The following is a 7,884-nucleotide window of genomic DNA, read 5'->3' as shown; positions in this document are numbered from 1 at the left end:
TGGGGAAGAAGAGAAGGGAGAATGGGGAAGAAGAGAAGGGGAATGGGGAAGAAGAGAGGGGGAATGGGGAAGAAGAGAAGGAGAATGGGGAAGAAGAGAAGGAGAATGGGGAAGAAGAGAGGGGGAATGGGGAAGAAGAGAGGGAGAATGGGGAAGAAGAGAAGGGAGAATGGGGAAGAAAAGAGGGGGATTGGAGAAGAAGAGAGGGGAGAATGGGGAAGAAGAGAGGGGGAATGGGGAAGAAGAGAGGGGGATTGGAGAAGAAGAGAGAATGGGGAAGAAGAGAGGGGGAATGGGGAAGAAGAGAGAGGGAATGGGGAAGAAGAGAGGGGAATGGGGAAGAAGAGAGGGGGAATGGGGAAGAAGAGAGGGGAATGGGGAAGAAGAGAGGGGGAATGGGGAAGAAGAGAGGGGGAATGGGGAAGAAGAGAAGGGAGAATTGGGAAGAAGAGAGGGGGAATGGGGAAGAAGAGAAGGAGAATGGGGAAGAAGAGAGGGGGAATGGGGAAGAAGAGAGGGGGAATGGGGAAGAAGAGAGGGGGAATGGGGAAGAAGAGAGGGGGAATGGGGAAGAAGAGAGGGGGATTGGGGAAGAAGAGAGGGGGAATGGGGAAGAAGAGAGGGGAATGGGGAAGAAGAGAATGGGGAAGAAGAGAGGGGGAATGGGGAAGAAGAGAGGGGGAATGGGGAAGAAGAGAGGGGGAATGGGGAAGAAGAGAAGGAGAATGGGAAGAAGAGAGGGGAGAATGGGGAAGAAGAGAAGGAGAATGGGGAAGAAGAGAAGGGAGAATGGGGAAGAAAAGAGGGGGATTGGAGAAGAAGAGAAGGGAGAATGGGGAAGAAAAGAGGGGGATTGGAGAAGAAGAGAGGGGAGAATGGAGAAGAAGAGAGGGGGATTAGGGAAGAAGAGAAGGGAGAATGGAGAAGAAGAGAGGGGGAATGGGGAAGAAGAGAGGGGGAATGGGGAAGAAGAGAAGGGAGAATGGAGAAGAAGAGAGGGGGAATGGGGAAGAAGAGAGGGGATTGGGGAAGAAGAGAGGGATAGGGGAAGAAGTATAAACCTTGTATAGGCCAACCCAGCCAGGGTGATGGGTGAGAGTGACTGTGATGGTAGTAATGATTGGTGTTCTAACTCTACCAATATAACCCATTGGCTACGTTTACATGCACACTAATAACTCCATATTAAACTGAGTATGGCAGGAGTCATGTAAATACCTTACTCTGCTGATCTCCATCGGTGTTAAGTCAAAATTGAAATAAGCATACGCTGATTAAAACACCTGGTTTTCTGAGCAATCTTTGAATTATAAACACCTTAATCGTCGTTCCAGCGGTGTATTTGTTCTGTGCATGTGCCAGCACCAGCCGAGAGCCTCCCTCAGTTGAGCGAATGAAGTGAGTTCAGAACACCTGAAAGTATGCATCCTAGAAATATTTTCACATACAAACTATAAATGTCTGAACTAGGCTTCGTAAAATTAACATGGATGCTGTGGTAGAACGTTTACTTTGATTGGCAATTTTCTGCATTTATCAAAGTCCCATCAGGTAGCCTGGTTTCAGATGTGTCCATGTAAACGTGTTTATTAGGGAAATCGTTTTTCTTGCAAAGCATGTCAATGGTTAAATCAAACTATTATATTAATCTGACTATCCATAATTGTATTATTGTGCATGGAACCATACTCAGTGTGATGCTAGTCAGATTTGGCCTCTGTTTGTAAAGACCTGCTGGTTGTTGATTTGTTCTCTGATGTGATGCTGTTGACAGTGTGTGTGTGTGTATGTGTGTGTGTATCTCTCTCAAGCCCACAGAAACAGATGAACTGAAGAAACTGTCTCTCTCATTCTATTTGTACTGCAGTTTCTCTTCTTTTACTGTCTGTTGTCACCTTATTTAACTGTCTGTTGTCACCTTCTTCTTTACTGTCTGTTGTCACCTTCTTCTTTACTGTCTGTTGTCACCTTCTTCTTTACTGTCTGTTGTCACCTTCTTCTTTACTGCCTGTTGTCACCTTCTTCTTTACTGTCTGTTGTCACCTTCTTCTTTACTGTCTGTTGTCACCTTCTTCTTTACTGCCTGTTGTCACCTTCTTCTTTACTGCCTGTTGTCACCTTCTTCTTTACTGTCTGTTGTCACCTTATTCTTTACTGTTTGTTGTCACCCTCTTTACTGTCTGTTGTCACCTTCTTCTTTACTGTCTGTTGTCACCTTCTTCTTTACTGTCTGTTGTCACCTTATTTTACTGTCTGTTGTTACCTTCTTCTTTAGCTGTCTGTTGTTACCTTATTTTACTGTCTGTTGTTACCTTATTTTACTGTCTGTTGTCACCTTCTTCTTTACTATCTGTTGTCACCTTCTTCTTTACTGCCTGTTGTCACCTTCTTCTTTACTGTCTGTTGTCACCTTCTTCTTTACTGTCTGTTGTCACCATCTTCTTTACTGTTTGTTGTCACCTTCTTCTTTACTGTCTGTTGTCACCTTCTTCTTTACTGTCTGTTGTCACCTTCTTCTTTTACTGTCTGTTGTCACCTTCTTCTTTACTGTCTGTTGTCACCTTATTTAACTGTCTGTTGTCACCTTCTTCTTTACTGCCTGTTGTCACATTCTTCTTTACTGTCTGTTGTCACCTTCTTCTTTACTGTCTGTTGTCACCTTCTTCTTTACTGCCTGTTGTCACCTTCTTCTTTACTGTCTGTTGTCACCTTCTTCTTTACTGTCTGTTGTCACCTTCTTCTTTACTGCCTGTTGTCACCTTCTTCTTTACTGTCTGTTGTCACCTTCTTCTTTACTGTCTGTTGTCACCTTCTTCTTTACTGTCTGTTGTCACCTTCTTCTTTACTGCCTGTTGTCACCTTCTTCTTTACTGCCTGTTGTCACCTTCTTCTTTACTGTCTGTTGTCACCTTATTCTTTACTGTTTGTTGTCACCCTCTTTACTGTCTGTTGTCACCTTCTTCTTTACTGTCTGTTGTCACCTTCTTCTTTACTGTCTGTTGTCACCTTATTTTACTGTCTGTTGTTACCTTCTTCTTTAGCTGTCTGTTGTTACCTTATTTTACTGTCTGTTGTTACCTTATTTTACTGTCTGTTGTCACCTTCTTCTTTACTATCTGTTGTCACCTTCTTCTTTACTGCCTGTTGTCACCTTCTTCTTTACTGTCTGTTGTCACCTTCTTCTTTACTGTCTGTTGCCACCATCTTCTTTACTGTTTGTTGTCACCTTCTTCTTTACTGTCTGTTGTCACCTTCTTCTTTACTGTCTGTTGTCACCTTCTTCTTTTACTGTCTGTTGTCACCTTCTTCTTTACTGTCTGTTGTCACCTTATTTAACTGTCTGTTGTCACCTTCTTCTTTTACTGTCTGTTGTCACCTTCTTCTTTACTGTCTGTTGTCACCTTATTTAACTGTCTGTTGTCACCTTCTTCTTTACTGCCTGTTGTCACCTTCTTCTTTACTGCCTGTTGTCACCTTCTTCTTTACTGTCTGTTGTCACCTTCTTATTTACTGTCTGTTGTCACCTTCTTTTACTGTCTGTTGTTACCTTCTTCTTTACTGTCTGTTGTCACCTTCTTCTTTACTGTTTGTTGTCACCTTCTTTACTGTCTGTTGTCACCTTCTTCTTTACTGTCTGTTGTCACCTTCTTTACTGCCTGTTGTCACCTTCTTCTTTACTGTCTGTTGTCACCTTCTTCTTTACTGCCTATTGTCACATTCTTCTTTACTGCCTGTTGTCACATTCTTCTTTTACTGTCTGTTGTCACCTTCTTCTTTACTGTCTGTTGTCACCTTCTTCTTTACTGTCTGTTGTCACCTTATTCTTTACTGTCTGTTGTCACCTTCTTCTTTACTGCCTGTTGTCACCTTCTTCTTTACTGTCTGTTGTCACCTTCTTCTTTACTGTCTGTTGTTACCTTATTTTACTGTCTGTTGTCACCTTCTTTTACTGTCTGTTGTTACCTTCTTCTTTAGCTGTCTGTTGTTACCTTATTTTACTGTCTGTTGTCACCTTTTTTACTGTCTGTTGTCACCTTCTTTTACTGTCTGTTGTCACCTTCTTTACTGTCTGTTGTCACCTTCTTTTACTGTCTGTTGTCACCTTCTTTACTGTCTGTTGTCACCTTCTTCTTTACTGTCTGTTGTCACCTTCTTCTTCACTGTCTGTTGTCACTTTCTTTTACTGTCTGTTGTTACCTTCTTCTTTAGCTGTCTGTTGTTACCTTATTTTACTGTCTGTTGTCACCTTCTTCTTTACTGTCTGTTGTCACCTTCTTCTTTACTGTCTGTTGTCACCTTATTCTTTACTGTCTGTTGTCACCTTCTTCTTTACTGCCTGTTGTCACCTTCTTCTTTACTGTCTGTTGTCACCTTCTTCTTTACTGTCTGTTGTTACCTTATTTTACTGTCTGTTGTCACCTTCTTTTACTGTCTGTTGTTACCTTCTTCTTTAGCTGTCTGTTGTTACCTTATTTTACTGTCTGTTGTCACCTTTTTTACTGTCTGTTGTCACCTTCTTTTACTGTCTGTTGTCACCTTTTTTACTGTCTGTTGTCACCTTCTTTTACTGTCTGTTGTCACCTTCTTTACTGTCTGTTGTCACCTTCTTCTTCACTGTCTGTTGTCACCTTCTTTACTGTCTGTTGTCACTTTCTTTTACTGTCTGTTGTTACCTTCTTCTTTAGCTGTCTGTTGTTACCTTATTTTACTGTCTGTTGTCACCTTCTTTACTGTATGTTGGCACTTTATTTACTGTCTGTTGTCACCTTCTTATTCTACTGTCTGTTGGCACCTTTTTCTTTACTGTCTGTTGTCATGTCTTCTACGTTCACTGTCAGCGTTATTAAATAACTCTCTCTAAATGGGGCTACGTTCACTGTCATCCTTATTAAATAACTCTCTAAATGGGGCTACGTTCACTGTCAGCATTATTAAATAACTCTGTCTAAATGGGGCTACGTTCACTGTCAGCCTCATTAAATAACTCTCTCTAAATGGGGCTACGTTCACTGTCAGCATTATTAAATAACTCTGTCTAAATGGGGCTACGTTCACTGTCAGCCTCATTAAATAACTCTCTCTAAATGGGGCTACGTTCACTGTCAGCCTCATTAAATAACTCTCTAAATGGGGCTACGTTCACTGTCATCCTTATTAAATAACTCTCTCTAAATGGGGCTACGTTCACTGTCATCCTTATTAAATAACTCTGTCTAAATGGGGCTACGTTCACTGTCAGCCTTATTAAATAACTCTCTCTAAATGGGGCTACGTTCACTGTCAGCGTTATTAAATAACTCTGTCTAAATGGGGCTACGTTCACTGTCAGCCTTATTAAATAACTCTCTCTAAATGGGGCTACGTTCACTGTCAGCATTATTAAATAACTCTCTCTAAACGGGGCTACGTTCACTGTCAGCCTCATTAAATAACTCTCTCTAAATGGGGCTACGTTCACTGTCAGCCTCATTAAATAACTCTGTCTAAATGGGGCTACGTTCACTGTCAGCATTATTAAATAACTCTGTCTAAATGGGGCTACGTTCACTGTCAGCCTCATTAAATAACTCTCTCTAAATGGGGCTACGTTCACTGTCAGCCTCATTAAATAACTCTCTCTAAATGGGGCTACGTTCACTGTCAGCCTCATTAAATAACTCTCTCTAAATGGGGCTACGTTCACTGTCAGCGTTATTAAATAACTCTGTCTAAATGGGGCTACGTTCACTGTCATCCTTATTAAATAACTCTGTCTAAATGGGGCTATGTTCACTGTCAGGCTCATTAAATAACTCTCTCTAAATGGGGCTACGTTCACTGTCAGCGTTATTAAATAACTCTCTAAATGGGGCTACGTTCACTGTCAGCCTCATTAAATAACTCTCTCTAAATGGGGCTACGTTCACTGTCATCCTTATTAAATAACTCTGTCTAAATGGGGCTATGTTCACTGTCAGCCTCATTAAATAACTCTGTCTAAATGGGGCTACGTTCACTGTCAGCATTATTAAATAACTCTGTCTAAATGGGGCTACATTCACTGTCAGCCTCATTAAATAACTCTCTCTAAATGGGGCTACGTTCACTGTCATCCTTATTAAATAACTCTGTCTAAATGGGGCTACGTTCACTGTCATCCTTATTAAATAACTCTGTCTAAATGGGGCTACGTTCACTGTCATCCTTATTAAATAACTCTCTCTAAATGGGGCTACGTTCACTGTCAGCCTCATTAAATAACTCTGTCTAAATGGGGCTACGTTCACTGTCAGCCTCATTAAATAACTCTCTAAATGGGGCTACGTTCACTGTCAGCCTCATTAAATAACTCTGTCTAAATGGGGCTACGTTCACTGTCATCCTTATTAAATAACTCTCTAAATGGGGCTACGTTCACTGTCAGTCTCATTAAATAACTCTCTAAATGGGGCTACGTTCACTGTCATCCTTATTAAATAACTCTCTAAATGGGGCTACGTTCACTGTCAGTCTCATTAAATAACTCTGTCTAAATGGGGCTACGTTCACTGTCAGCCTCATTAAATAACTCTGTCTAAATGGGGCTACGTTCACTGTCAGCATTATTAAATAACTCTGTCTAAATGGGGCTACGTTCACTGTCAGCCTCATTAAATAACTCTCTCTAAATGGGGCTACGTTCACTGTCATCCTTATTAAATAACTCTGTCTAAATGGGGCTACGTTCACTGTCATCCTTATTAAATAACTCTCTCTAAATGGGGCTACGTTCACTGTCAGCCTCATTAAATAACTCTGTCTAAATGGGGCTACGTTCACTGTCAGCCTCATTAAATAACTCTCTCTAAATGGGGCTACGTTCACTGTCAGCCTCATTAAATAACTCTGTCTAAATGGGGCTACGTTCACTGTCATCCTTATTAAATAACTCTCTAAATGGGGCTACGTTCACTGTCAGTCTCATTAAATAACTCTCTAAATGGGGCTACGTTCACTGTCAGCCTCATTAAATAACTCTCTCTAAATGGGCTACGTTCACTGTCATCCTTATTAAATAACTCTGTCTAAATGGGGCTACGTTCACTGTCAGCCTCATTAAATAACTCTGTCTAAACGGGTCTACGTTCACTGTCAGCCTCAATAAATAACTCTGTCTAAATGGGGCTACGTTCACTGTCAGCCTCATTAAATAACTCTCTCTAAATGGGGCTACGTTCACTGTCTTCCTTATTAAATAACTCTCTCTAAATGGGGCTACGTTCACTGTCAGCGTTATTAAATAACTGTCTAAATGGGGCTACGTTCACTGTCAGCGTTATTAAATAACTCTGTCTAAATGGGGCTACGTTCACTGTCATCCTTATTAAATAACTCTCTCTAAATGGGGCTACGTTCACTGTCAGCCTCATTAAATAACTCTCTCTAAATGGGGCTACGTTCACTGTCAGCGTTATTAAATAACTGTCTAAATGGGGCTACGTTCACTGTCAGCGTTATTAAATAACTGTCTAAATGGGGCTACGTTCACTGTCAGCGTTATTAAATAACTGTCTAAATGGGGCTACGTTCACTGTCAGCGTTATTAAATAACTCTGTCTAAATGGGGCTACGTTCACTGTCAGCGTTATTAAATAACTCTGTCTAAATGGGGCTACGTTCACTGTCAGCATTATTAAATAACTCTGTCTAAATGGGGCTACGTTCACTGTCAGCCTCATTAAATAACTCTCTCTAAATGGGGCTACGTTCACTGTCAGCGTTATTAAATAACTGTCTAAATGGGGCTACGTTCACTGTCAGCGTTATTAAATAACTCTGTCTAAATGGGGCTACGTTCACTGTCAGCCTTATTAAATAACTCTCTCTAAATGGGGCTACGTTCACTGTCAGCGTTATTAAATAACT

This window comes from Oncorhynchus masou, unplaced genomic scaffold (genome assembly GCF_036934945.1).
Source record: "Oncorhynchus masou masou isolate Uvic2021 unplaced genomic scaffold, UVic_Omas_1.1 unplaced_scaffold_521, whole genome shotgun sequence".
Lineage (NCBI taxonomy): Eukaryota > Metazoa > Chordata > Actinopteri > Salmoniformes > Salmonidae > Oncorhynchus > Oncorhynchus masou.
The sequence above is the reverse complement of the archived record's forward strand: the minus strand, read 5'-3'. Positions refer to the sequence as shown.